General features: G+C 34.7%; 1 long non-coding RNA gene across 2 annotated transcripts in view; it reads right to left on the reverse strand.

The window, feature by feature from the left end:
• The window catches only part of LOC143269847 (uncharacterized), a 50830-nt gene that overhangs the window by 14024 nt on the left and 21803 nt on the right, over positions 1–15003 (reverse strand). Inside the window, exons 1-2 of one of the 2 annotated variants that reach the window (XR_013046617.1) lie at positions 5242–5376; positions 2489–2612 (exon numbers count right to left, since the gene is read on the reverse strand). This is a non-coding gene — a long non-coding RNA (uncharacterized LOC143269847). Of the gene's footprint in view, positions 1–2488; positions 2613–5241; positions 5377–15003 lie in introns of those variants that run through there. The other variant, XR_013046616.1, reaches the window with a different exon arrangement.

The raw sequence follows: 15003 nt of genomic DNA on the forward strand, positions 1-15003 counted from the left end.
AACAAATATATGAAGTCAGAACTTTGTTGGACTCACTGTATTTAAATATATATATTCAATGGTATTTTAATTTTTTTTTGATTTGTATTGGTGCAAGTTAAAAAATAAAAAAAGAACAGCAGCCATGTCCTCATTGTCACTCAAAAATATATGGACAAAGCAGAGGGAAGAAAAAGAAAAAAGAATTCAAAAAAAGCTTTGCTATAATTTTTCATGGTTAACACTGGGAAGCACTTCCCATAACTGAGTTATTATTAGTTCCTACCTATAAAAGAATGGCATAGCCATTGGGTATGTATGTATGTATAAAATCACCATTACCTCCTGAACATAGTATTTACTTCGTAATATGTTGGATTGGTTTGTAAAGTTTTTATTTGTCATTTCTGCCTTGCTTATGTTTATAGTGTTGTGAGCAAACACCATGACTTAAAGAAGCAAGGAGAAGAAAGAGTTTATTTCAGCCGACAACACTCAGGTCATACTCTTCCTTGAGGAAGTCAGGGCAGAAACTGACTGACTGCCTGGTAGGACACTTCTTACTGACTTGCTATTCATGATTTGCTCAAATACTTTCTTCCTCCTCCAGAGCACATTCCCAGGGTTAACACTACACACAATAGGCAGAAATCTCCTACTTTAATCATTAAATCAGCAAAATCTCCAACATATTTGCATATAACCTTCTGGAGGCATTTCCAAAGTGTGTGCCCCTCTTTCCAAATGACTCTGTTTTGTGTCAAGTTGACATAAAACTAACCAACAGAATTTCCTTTCACCAACCTCTACATTGGGCATGAGAAATGCTCAGGTAGATAAAACAGTGTCTGGGTACAATGAATTGCTCTTCTAAAGTAATAAAGCAAAACAACAACAATAGTAAAAAGAACATAAATTATGTAACTTATTTGGCTAGTTAGAAGGGATAGACATTCACAAAATATTGGTACAGTATATAAGAATTATTTGTATGAAGTAGTTTGAAGGTGAAAATATACATACCCATGATTTGAACTTGAAAGGATAAAAAATGTATTACATAGAGTGATATAATATCTTTTTGTTTTTTTGAGACAGGGTTTCTCTTTGGAGTTTTGGTGCCTGCCCTGGATCTTGCTCTGTAGACCAGGCTGGCCTCGCTCTCACAGAGATCCTCCTGTCTCTGCCTCACGAGTGCTGGGATTAAAGGCGTGTGCCACCACCGCCCAAGTGAGATATAACATCTTAAACGACATGACTGTTTTGTAGGGGTATTGGAGTGGGTTGGATAAGAATACAAGTGGTCAAGCCAGTGATATAAAAGTAATCACATAGCACTTTAGCGCATAGTTTATTTACATAAGTGAAAGTATTTCCTTATAGCAGAAGTTGTATTCGGATAGATAGTAGCCAAGCAGCTGAAGAAGTCCTAAATCATATCTTTGTTGCACATGACTCAAATTGTCATCAAAACTAAGATGGACCAGATAGAATTGTGAGAAAATATTCAGTAATATGAATTTGAGAGAGATCTGCTGCCTTTAAAACTGACAAAATCTGTTGAGGCATTATTAAGAGCTTATTGAGGATTTATGATTTAACAAATACTACAATTGATTTCCACTGTTTGAATTTCTCTTTAACATACAGGGAATTTGTCATCCACAATCATACTGTGACAGAACCATATTTAATTTACTAGAAGTAAATAAATGAAATGTATACAGTATTCTGATGAGTGAAGTACATAAATGAGCAATGAAAATCTATATCTAAACTGTACAATAAGATCCTACAAGGAAAGAATGCATGAAAAATGAGATATTGTAAATGTTCAGTGATTTTCTACTATAATTATTTCAACTAGCATGTTTTTTATAATTCATAATTCCAGGAGGCCCAGGGTGACAGCTATAACAGGTGACTGATGTGTGTATTAGGAGATATGGATTGGAGTTACAGCTTTCTCCTAACAACTCTTGTACTATAAAATAATTCTCTAACCTCTGGGTTTGTGTTTTGAAAGTTTAAAGTTAAACTTATATTAAACTAAAAACAACAGAAATCTCTAAGTGGAGAAAGAGGTCCCGAAAGTTGAAAGTTTGTATTCAAGTAAGTCTTGGAATAAATAAATGGATATTAACTTTAACACTGTAGAGCTTGTAAAAGATTTTGTCATAACAATTCTGAGAAAAACTAATAGAAAGATCTGAGAATACAAGAAAGCATAATATTTCTGAAACGATCATTGGCCCCGCCTGATGACAGCAGCTTCGTGCAATGTTGGAAGCGCTTTAACTTCTTGTCCTGCTCAAAGATAAAATTTCAGATATTCCTCCCAAATTCATTCACTAATTCTTTGTATTTGGTAGCATTTACTCAAGGGATAATAGTAAATTAGAAAGACATAATATGTAATTTTCATGTGTGCAGTCTTCTAAATTGTATTGACACAAAAAATACATGAATAACTTTCTAAAGTTGTCTCCTTTCGTAAAAGCCCACTTACCAAGTCCAATTTCACTTTCTCTCTCTCTGCTTCCTGTGGATCAGGCTGCAAAGCTGTCAGCTACTCCTTCAGCTCCAAGTCTGTTCGCTTCCTGCCACGATGATGAAAGACTAACCATCTGAAACTGCAAGCAAACCCCCAATTAAATGCTTCCTTTTATAAGAGTTGCCTTAGTCATGGTGTCTTTTCACAGAAATAGAACATGAACTCAGACAGAAGTTATCACCAATACTTGTCATTTATTTTACTGCTTTTATATTGTTGTTTTCCTAGAAATAAATTTCATTATACCTTTGATGCTCTTTTTCTGTGTGTCCCCTGTTAATGAACATATTTTCATGTATTCAGTGGCTATTTGTATTGCATTTTACATAAGCTTTTATTAATTTTTAGTTCTTATCTTCTTTTGGTATGGAGTTGCTACTTAATTATATATATAAATCACTTAGAGATTTCTGTTGTTTTTTTAAGTAGAAACTCCATAGCAAATATAATTTTTATTTATAAACAAAGGTTGTCTTTTCATTTAGTTGGATTTTTAAAAACTATTTCTTGCCGGGCGTGGTGGCGCACGCCTTTAATCCCAGCACTTGGGAGGCAGAGGCAGGCGGATCTCTGTGAGTTCGAGGCCAGCCTGGACTGCCAAGTGAGCTCCAGGAAAGGCGCAAAGCTACGCAGAGAAACCCTGTCTCGAAAAAAAAACCAAAAAAAAAAAAAAACTATTTCTAAAAAGTTTATACATTCAAGGTGAAGTATTACATTTTGTTATACTTATTTATTTTACTTAATGTGAATTATTACGTATCTTAGATGCTTATGTGGAACAGAATTTTTATAAGCATTTTTAAGTATTTTAATTAGTAATATATGTTGCTGTGGGATGTTCTGTATGGCAAATGTGTTGCTCTGATTGGTCAATAAATAAAACACTAATTGGCCCATGGCTCAGCAGGAAGTATAGGAGGGACTAACAGAGAGAAGAAAAGACAGAACAGGAAGGCAGAAGGAGTCACTGCCAGCTGCTGCCAGGACTAGCAGAATGTGAAGATGCTGGTAAGCCACGAGCCAAGTGGCAAGGTATAGATTTATGGAAATGGATTAATTTAAGCTATAAGTACAGTTAGTAAGAAGCCTGCCACGGCCATACAGTTTGTAAGCAATATAAGTCTCTGTGTTTACTTGGTTGGGTCTGAGCGGCTGTGGGACTGGCAGGTGGGTGAGAGAGATTTGTCCTGACTGTGGGCAAGGCAGGAAAACTCTAGCTACAACATGTACTAGAATTGTTTATTGAGTGTAAATTTGTATGTCATAATCTTACTGAATTCACTTATTAGATGTAGTAGTATTACTTTGCATAGTATTAATAACTTCATATCATACAATGCTATCTTTGAAGACAAATTAGAACACACACACACACACACACACATATATATATATATATATATATATATATATATATATATATATATACTTTATTTGGTGCCTTACTCAATTGTTCTAGGTTGAAATTATGATTAATTATGAAGTGTTACAGTTAAAACTTTTAGTTTGTTGATACTGCCATTGTTCCATGCTGGCCGTCATTTCTAGTAAAGACCGTTTTACAGCAGATTTCCTGATATTCTGGCTCTTCCTCCATGGTGTTCACTGAACCAGGAGCTGTGATGTCACAGGGGGAAATTTCAGGGATGGTACCTCTGGGCAAAGAACTACAGACAGCTAGTGACTGCTGGGAAAAGAATTATTCTGTCTCTGAGTGAGCATCCTTGGTGCTTGTGTAGTGCAGAGCGGCCATCCCAGAAACCATTTCATACAGCTACAAAATGGACTCAGGAGGTTGTATTTATATAATTGTGCATGTATGCACACATAAACTCCATATGCAATATATATATGTGTATATATATATATATATATATATATATATATTCAATAAAAAGAGAATATTAACTTGAAAGTGGGAAAGGGGACATGGGAGTAGTTGCACAGAAGACACCTAAGGGCTAGAGGGGCAAAATGGAGAGGAGGAAGTGATGCCTTTCTATTTAAGTTAAGAATATATATTTAAAATGTTTGGAGTTTTGTTATTGAATATAATATTACTTTTTTCAAAGATGTATTAAGTTTGTTACACGATCCAGGTTCAAGCCTTTAATTATAGTAATTGAGAGGTAGCTTTTCTTATTTAAAATTTAACAAATTATTTAAAATGATCAAATTATTTCTAATAGCATAGACTTGTTCTTTCTTCTAAGAAACAATGATAATCATAATATCCCTTCTTTATAGATAAGCATAAACCACAGACTTTAGTTGGAATAATTGTTCAAAATGTATACAGTATTTAATTTACGAATGTAAAACTATCAAGAAATTTTCATTTTCTAGAAAATGGTACAAAAACTTTTATCTGCTTGATGATCATTTAAAATTCACTTAATTCCCAAGAGCACCATATATTGCTAAAAATGCTCAGCAGATCATTTACCATTCTTCTACTTTTCCTAATTGGAAATGGTAGTAAAGCATTTGATTGCCTTGTTGACCAGGTCCCAGTTAATGGACCATAAATATTAAGCAATGTGGTTGGGGCTCATTTGCTCAGTAAATTCTAGATTGGCTGATTAATTGATTAGCATGATTCAGCAACTCTCATTAAAATGAGGGCTCTACTCAAGTTCAGATTTCACTATCTTTAAGATACGCACTATTGTATATCAGAAGAATTATAATATGCTTTAGAGCTTTACCTTCAAAAATAGACTGAATAGGATAAAGCCACTGAAAGAGTAGTGTAAAGGATGACTAGTACTCTCCAATGAAACACTTGCCTAGTAACCACTGGGATCCTTCATCCTCATGGTTGCAAACTGGAAAAACAACAACAAACCTCAAACAAAAATGAAGCAAAAAATGAAAACATATACATATATGTATATATGTGCATGCATGCTTTCAGAAATAAAATGTGCTGATGTTAATGAATATTCATGTTAGTACTATGAAACAAATATGTTTTGCACCTTAAGAAATATGTTGCTAGATTACATCGATATCTGATAGAACAGAGAGTATTGATCAAGTTATCATTATAAAATTCCTAGTTATAGGCTATTTACTTTGCGTTTTGTAAACAATTGACAAATTAAAAAAAAACTGTTAGACTTCTTAAATAAATGACTGTAAATGACCTCCTAAATAAATGACTGTACAATCTACAGCAGAAATATATAAGCATAATCCAAGCAAATCTGAATATATTCTCATACTTTCATTTCTAACTAAGGGACTCTATGTATTTTATTTTACTTTATTTAGTTAAATACACATAAAAATTTATAATATACTTTATTTTACCACACAGATGATATTGACTTGTAAAGACTTGCAACAAAAAAATATTAAAAGAGGATGGAGGGCATTTTTAAAAACATAGTAGTGGCTCAGTCCTTATAAAGTAGCATATGGCTGGGCAGTGGTGGCACACACCTTTAATCCCAGCACTCGGGAGGCAGAGGCAGGCAGATCTCTGTGAGTTCGAGGCTAGCCTGGTCTCCAAAGCGAGTTCCAGGAAAGGCGCAAAGCTACAAGAGAAACCTGTCTCGAAAAACCTAAATAAATAATAAATAAATAAATAAATAAATAAATAAATAAATAAATAAATAAATAAATAAATAAATAAATAAAGTAGCATACGTGACTATGTTTTCAGCACTGGCCATTTCGTATTACATAACCAATTAGTTTGCTTTTCCCTAGGGAAGACGCTTCTCCGATTCTCATCATCCACAGTTGACTGCAAATCTTGGTGTAGGGTTGAGGTCTCCTAAGCGTTTTCCCCTTCTTAGCTACTGTATCTGTTGGTATTGCCCTTCTCTAGGTCATGCTTAGGAAGTCATCTTGTTGAGACTTTACAGGTGTAGCTTCTTTCATCTTAGGAGACACAATATTACAGCAAACTCCTTGCACTTCCAGCTTTTACATTCTTCCCAGCCCTTCTTTCACGATAACCACCGAGACTTATGTACAGATGCTATTTTGTCTGTGTATCCACTGGGTCTGCGCTCCATAATTTTGATTTTTTTTCCCTTCTCGCCAACATTGAACTTTTAATATGTTTTGGTTTTCTTTGTCTTTATTTCTCTCTCTCTCTCTCTCTCTCTCTCTCTCTCTCTCTCTCTCTCTCTCTCTCTCTCTCTCTTCAGTTTTTTTTAAGAGAGGATTTCTCTGTGTTATATCTCTGGCTGTCCTGGAACCCATTTTGCTGACCAGGCTGGTCTTGAACTTACAGAGATCTGCCTGCCTCTCTCTCCTGAGTGCTATGTGCCACCATGCTCAGATGGCTGTGGTTTTCTGTAATGGTCTCTATCTGTTGACAAGATAAGTTTCGTTAATGAAAGATGATATGGACCTCCTAAATTCAGTCTCTGTATCCATATGATAGAAAGAGAAAAGTGACTCCAGCAAATTGTCCTCTGACCTCCATGTACTTATTGTGGTACACAAATGCCCTTGCCTGCCAAAATAAATATAAATAAATAAACAAACGAATAAATAAATAAATAAATGTAATAACACATAAAGAAAAAGGATCAACGATGTTATTGTTTAGAGATAAGTTGCACTGTGCACTGAACTTATATCAAATGCACAAGGTCAATTTTACTTGTTAAAATCTGAGAGTATTATGATAGTACACATTTAACATACTATTGTTGAAAATTTTTTCCATAAAGTTAGAGAGTGGCTCATAAAGCAATATAATTCTTAGCAACAAAATAATATTGATCCTTTAGAAAGTTTTTTCATATAAATCATCACTAAGATAACTCTTTGTTTATATGGACCTTTACAATCATTTCATATTTTCCAACCCTGACCACCAGGTCTTCACTGTCTTTTAAGGTTTTCTACAATGATCTTCACTGCAACATCCAGTAATGACTAACAGCATATAGCTGTCTAGTTTATTTTCTATTTTAGGGTTCAGTGTATTAGTATTTCCATTTATCAGAATAATAGTATTAGGTTTTCCTTTAGGGCCTGTGATCCAGAAAATGTTTTTTTTTTTTTTTTTTTTTTTTTTTTTTTTTTTTTTTTTTAAACCCACTTAATGGTACCAGGTATGAGTTCCATCTTTGAATTGAGCAAGATTTAAATCCTGTCAGAATTTTGTTACTTAACTCTTTAACATATGTTCAGTATTCCAATGCTAGGCCACTCATTACTGTACTTTACAGCTGAGTGCTGGGTAGTTCTTTTGACTATTTTTCTCTTCTAGCAGCAAACATAGACCTTTAAAGCAGTATGAAAACTATCTTGTAGGGATGAAATTTTCTAGTTGATGTTACCTTAGTTTCTTGCATTACATGTTCTTGTTTCTGTCTCTATTACTATGATAAAACAGTATGAACAAAAGCAAGTTGGGGGAAAATCAGTTTTTTTCTCTGCAAGTTATAGTCCATCATTGAGAGAAATAAGGGCGCGAAATAAAGCAGGAATTTGAGGCTGAAGCTGAAGCAGAAACCATGGAGGAGTATTACTTATTGTAGAGAGCATAGGTTCAGAGTCAATAGAGATGACAGTTTTAGGGAGTCTGAGTCTGTGTGTTCATGGATGATTGATCAGTGTGTACAAAGATTAGCAACCATGACTATTTCTTCCTGGATGTTTACAGCCAGAAACTGATCACCTATGGAGATCTCCTACAAAATTAGCTAGCCCCTTCTGTGCTATATCTGACAAACACTCTGAGGTTCAGTTTTGCCTTAGTTAGAAACTCCCATCTGTTCACAACCTTATTGTATGTCTATTTGTATATTTGTCCTACATTCCCTAGCCACCCATAGCAAGGGTTCCAGGATCCACACCATACAGGACATGGAAGTTTATGGCTTGTCTCCTGGATCACTCAGCCACTTTATATACAGGTAAGATCTACCTGCCAAGGAATGGCACTTCCCCCAGTGGGTTGAAGCACCATATACAATCAATAACGAAGAAAATTACCTGCATACATGGCCACAAGCAAATCTGAGGAGGCAACCCCTGAACTGAGGTTCCTTCTTCCCAAGAGTATCAAGTTGATAAGCAAGATTAGCCAGCATACCATAAAGATCAAGTATGTGCTTTCTTCATCAGTAGTGTCTTACCATCAAATTGTTGAGGGTAACCAAGAGCAATGGCAATACTATGAAATGTTTCAGAATGATTTTATGGGACACTACTGACTGATAATTTGTAAATATGTGTCCAATACCTGATGCTGTGTCTTATATTTGATAACCTATGGTGTCTGAAAGAGCCATGGCCCCCCTTGAAAGGGTAATCCTTCTACAGAGATACTTACTCATTCATGTTTATTGTTGCTATATTTACAATAACTGGGAAATAATATCAGCCTAAATATATATCAACTGATGAATTTAAACACACAGATCTAAAAATTCCAAGCTATCATCTACATATGAGGGAACATTTAGCATTTGTCTTTGTCAGTTTGGATTACAAATCTCAGAGTGATTATTTCCAGGTCCATCAATATACCTATGAATTCCAAATTTTTATTTGCCATTAAACCTGAATAATATTCCATAGAAATAAGAAAACTACTAAGTGACCATGAATGCAGGAGGTATAAGGGCAAGAGGGGAATATTGGAACAGAAAGGGTTAAATGGGAGGACGACAAGAGATCAGAACAGAGGAGTGAGTACAGGGAGAGATAACTAACACCAAAGATCTTTCAAAATATCATATCAAAATTTACCACTATAGATGCTTTCCAAATTAGTACATATACATCTATAAAAGGAGTTTACATAGTTTGTTTATTTGCTGAGACAGGGTCTCATATAGCCTAGGCTGGCTTTAATCAATGTAGTTAATTGTACAATTCAATTCCTGATTATCTTGCCTCCATCTCTCACACATAATGATAACAGATATGGGACCCCACACTGGGCATCTTACACTGCAAATGTGGCCAATCTTATTTTAGAACTGCATTCATTTGGCTTAATTAAAATTGAAGTTTACCCAGGGATTATGGCTCTTACCTGTGTTCCTAGTACATGGGAAGCTGAGGCAAGCAAATCACTGTGGTGCCAAGGCAAGCCTAGGCTATCAAAGATGAGTCTCTGTATGCATGTATGTTCTTAGGGATAGCCATTTGGTCCTGGACAACCAATGGTTGTGCTCTTCCCCAGGAGAAGGCTATTTTTCTAGGGCTCAGTAGCCTGTAGTTCTGTATGAAAAACTGAGATCTCTTGGGTTGTCCACTGTCCTTATTAGCATATGATGTAGTGGGTAGCCATTCCAGTTTTGATCTGGAAGTTCCAACCCCCATTGAAGCTTCAGTAACTGTCACACCTACAAGGCTGGGCTGAAGGACCTGAAGACCCAAGATCTGGATGCGGCATCTCTCTTGGTTCCTTGGACCCTGGACGCTGGAGGTAGACCAAGCAGAGTTCTCCAGAGAACACTGCAGGACTATGCCACACCTTTCCCAGACCCTGTTACCTATCCTTTCACTTATAAGTTACCCCACAAAATAAACCTCCCTTTTAACTATATGGAGTGCCCTTAATAATTTCAGCAATATCTGGCGCCCAAAGTGGGGCATGAACCCATGACCCTGAGATTAAGAGTCTCATGCTCTACTGACTGAGCTAGCTGGTATGTGGAGTGGCCTTAATAATTTTACCAATAATATTTTTTATTGATTACATTGTTCAGTTCATACATACATACAAACAAAAATATTAATAAAAGAACATGAATTTGAAAGGAAGCAATAAGGGATACTCTGGCAGGTTAGGAGGAGGAAAAATAAGGGGAAAATGATTTAATTATACTTAAATAAGTAACTTAAAGAGAATTTTAAAAAATAAATAATTTAAAAAGAATGAAAGCTTGTCCCTGAAAGAACAAGGAAATCAAGAACAAGGAATCACAGATGAGCCACAACCTTCAAAGCCAACTGATAAAGTATAAACAGCACTGTGTTGCAGGGCTCATCAAGCTTAATTTAGATTTAATTTTTCAATTTAGTCATGTAGTTTTTATTGTGACTTATTTTCTCTTTTTAATGTACTTTTCACATTTATTATTGTATGTATGTACGTCTGTGCTCATGTGTTCCTGAACGTGTGCATGCATGTGTTGTATGTGTGTTTGCATGCATGTGTTCATGCACGAATGTGCTTGTGCATATTCATCTGTGTATGTGTTTGTGGTGTGTGAGTGCATGAGTGTGTGAGAGTGTCAGTATGTCTGCATGTCTGTGCATTCATATAGACTCATGCATGCCATGGAGAAAGTGTGGAGTGGAGAAGGCTACTTGTTAGAACCAGTTCTCCCCTTCAAGTTCAACTTCATAACCTTCATTCTCTATCATTCAGTCATTAACAGCATCATGGAACGCATGCTATTCCTAAGTTGGATAACATTACTTTTTCCAAGAATCATTTACCTCTTGATGCTTAAATTAAATAACCTTATACATCTCTTTAATATCATCTTTATGCAACTTTTTTGCATTTTATTTTTGCACCTCATATCAATGTTCTAGCAAAGTTTTCATTTCAGATGTAGCAGTTTCTGGTAGAAAGTCTTCATGACTAGGTTTTCCTTACCTTATTATTTACCAGAAATTTAACAGTCCTTGAATTTCAATTTGTCTATCTGTAATTTAAGCAAATAATATACATCATTTATTAGTTTTGTCTCAAAGCTTGCATGTTCATATGGAATGTTAATTTCCTGAATTTTTCCTCTAAAGTATAATCAAGCCTATTCTCATACCATCTAAAAAGTGACTTAGTATTCATTCTTCCAGGACAGATAATGAGAAACCAAATATTCACCCATATAGAACTCTGTAGTATCAGGAAGAATATAGGTCCTTCCTGGGTCTGAAATTATTACACTTTCAGTACATACACCAAACACACACACACACACACACACACACACACACACACACACACACACACACACACAAGAAAACAAGGAGCAAAACCATAGCACGAATATTGGCTACCTATTTTACCAGTGTTAGTCTTAGTTCTCCTCTTTCTACAGATGTTCATTTCTCTGTTCTCCAAAATATAACTCAAAGAGCAATCCACACTTGCTGTATTGCCACCCTGACAGTTGAATAATTTCCTATCAAAATAGATAGAGCTAAATGCAGCAATATTTCTTGATGTTGTTTGTGGCATGCTTAGCTATCAATTCACCTTCAAGTTAGATAGTAATCATAAAGTACATCTAAAGTATCTCAGTTTTTATTTATGAAACAAAGTCTAAATATCTAAAAATTGATATTATGAGCTATGCTTTTCATAATTCCAGTAGTTTTTGTTTGCTTATTGTTTTGCTTTGTTTTTCATTATAAATTTTTTAGAACCTATCCTGTCTTCTATACTTTTGTCTGACATAGTAGTTTGAGAGTTTCCTAAACTATATTTTCAAGACTTATTTGATGTTATCTTATGACTAGGCTTCTGAAAGGAGAAAGGATGTGAAGAGTACCAGCAGCACATACCAAAGATTACAAGAATGCAGTGTTCAAACTGTATAATTGCTCCCAAGTTCAAAATTCTAGAACTCCAATGTATTCTGTTGTTTCTTCATCATTTTCCAGTAACTATTAAAACTGTTGTATTTGGTTACCTCAATTTTCTATTTCTTTTTTCAATGATTTGATCCCTTTAAAGCATCCTGTTGCAGTGATATGAAGCTTGGAATTGAGTCTTGACTCCAGACATGGTACTTGAGTGTGTTACCCCTGAATTGCAATCACAGGCAATTCTAATTACTTGTGAAAAGAGTCTTCTTTTATCTATTCTCTCTTACATGGTCTAGGATGATACATTCTTTTCCTGACTTCACACTTCTAAAGTATAAATGTGTCTCTGTTTCAAGAAATGATGTTTGCTGTCATTTTTTGTATATGTATGTGTGGGTGAATTTTACATGTGTATGCATGCAAGTGAATGCTTGCGTGTTTCCATTTGTGTGTGTATGTTTATGCCTGTGCATAATTATAAGCAAGTAGCACGTGAGAAGAAGCTACATGGAAAGGGTTGTTAGGCAGATGCAATTGTCATTCAGAATATTTACTTTGAAAGCATTTACTTAAGACTTCCACTGAATATTTCAAAACTTCATTGAAATATGTTAGAAAATTATCAAAATTTACACAATCTATGTTTTTCACACTGAAAGTGATTTTCTATTTATACAATTTCCATATGGATTTATTTTAAACTCATATCCACTATGATTTTGTATTTATGCTTCCTTTGATGCAATCTGCTTCTGTAATGCACTATTATTTATTTTCACTTTGCCATATATTTAAGAGGCTGAGTCACATTTTAAATGTGCCCAAACTCGAAATCATGCCAATTGATTTCATAATGTGAGATTATTCCCCAGTGTGATAGTAACTGCAGCCTCTCTTTATTTTATATTATTTGAAAATTATCCTTTTGAATTTAAATGAAATTATTAAATAGGATCATTAAGCAGAATCAATTAAGCCAGATATTATGTCCACAGATGCATAAGCCAGGAGATAATTCTACCATAGGTTTTATTCTCTTTCTAGTTAATACACTTAAAGGAAAAGAGATAAATAGGAATCCAATGGGAAAGTTCCTTAAGTGAGTACAGCAAGCAAACTCTTTTTTCCAAAGGTCCCTACTTGAGCCAGAGCATCCTGCACCTACCACGGGGTACAGTGTATGGCTGCATGTGCAAATGATACTTGCCATTCTAAGGCACTTCAGAACCTTAGAAAAGCCCATAACTGTCTTTATACCTTAGTAGTTTGGCCAGGTATTATTGGTAGATCTTATTTTTTGCCTTTCTTCTTCACTTACTGTTGTTCTTTTTTTTTCGTCCTACTATTCATCATTTTGTCTCTCCACTACAGAGCCTGAGCTAAGATTTCCAGAGATGAACTTATTTTGGCGATGACTAAATGCTTTGATTCTTTCTCCCTAACTTCATACTTCTCTTTGTTCATTGGACTTGGCACATACCTCTCTCTCTCTCTCTCTCTCTCTCTCTCTCTCTCTCTCTCTCTCTCTCTCTCTCTCTCTCTCTCTCAAACAGATATTATTTAACCCTCTTGACTTCCTTTGTGCATATTGTTCCCTTTGTCTTGCATGCAGGTCCTTGTAGTCTTGACCTGGACATGGTCTTCGGTACTATTAATGTTTGTGTGCAGTTGTTACTTTCTCAGTAAGATTATTACTGATTACAGGGTGGACAGTTTTCTCCTCTGTAATCCTCAAAACCCCCAGGCAGCTTATTTTACCTCTTGACTTTTATCTCCACATGACAGAAATGTGCGTTTGTTGGATTTTGCATCATCCTACCCAGGATGTCTGTACTTATAAGAAAGAAAAAGTTGTCAAATCAATACATACCTTCTTAGGGCCCAACACGTATGGAAATATAGTAATTATATGTTTTTCAGCCAGGAGTGAAGAAAGCTTAATTAAGTTTGAAAATCATTTGAGTGTTTAAGGACATAAAACTAAGTATGAAACTTTTCTTATCTTCTTTATATCATTTTACTGTATTGAAAGGAGGGGACAATGAAGACAAAAATAGAAAAGAATTGTTACATAGTGTGTCATTTATCACAAATTGAAGTCCTTGCAATATTTTTTGTATTATAATGATCTCAAATTTCTGACAATCAAATAATAAATAGAACCAATGAATGATGACTAAGTTTTATAAGAATATTCTGATATGTTGTGATTTGCTTCCTACAGAACTCTTTCTATTAATACTTGATTTAATTTTCACAACCAATTTATGAGAAAAAATGACTTTACAGTGTCAGAAGCAAACTCACACAAAAGACATTAGACAGATGCTCTTTGTCAAAGTCAATGCCATTACACATACATAGATGCAGAGTTTGACCAAACTTCAACATATTCTCCAACCTCTATGGTCATGTCTTTTCTATTAAATCCTACTTATTCTCTTGGACATTATGAATAATTTATCAAATCTACACAAGAGCCCTATAATTCATGGTTTATAATCACTAATTTGTTCCTCACTGCAAAATAATTGTTAATTACTCATTTCCTAGCACTCAAATTAGCATGAGCCAATTGTTGAAAACATATCAGCAATCTGACTAGCTTTAGTATAGAATCACAGTCTACCTCAATATGAGGTTAGATGCGAAATACTCTAATGTTATTACTGAACCATGTATGTATTAAAAATCTTTGTGTTCCAATTTATTTCAAACCAGTTTTAATTATATTATCAAAGTAAAACTTAACAGAATAGAGTAAAAGTCACACTGTATCAAAATATTATTCCTGTTTTTTCTTGCTTTGACACACATCTGTCCTCCTTTCATTTCTATTACTTTGATAAATAAAAATAACCTGAGAAAAATCAAATCAAAGGAAAGGAGTGCTTTATTGTTCCTTTCTTTTGTTGTTATTGTCTATATATACTGTTAAG

The sequence above is a fragment of the Peromyscus maniculatus genome, chromosome 21 (genome assembly GCF_049852395.1).
Source record: "Peromyscus maniculatus bairdii isolate BWxNUB_F1_BW_parent chromosome 21, HU_Pman_BW_mat_3.1, whole genome shotgun sequence".
Taxonomy (NCBI): domain Eukaryota; kingdom Metazoa; phylum Chordata; class Mammalia; order Rodentia; family Cricetidae; genus Peromyscus; species Peromyscus maniculatus.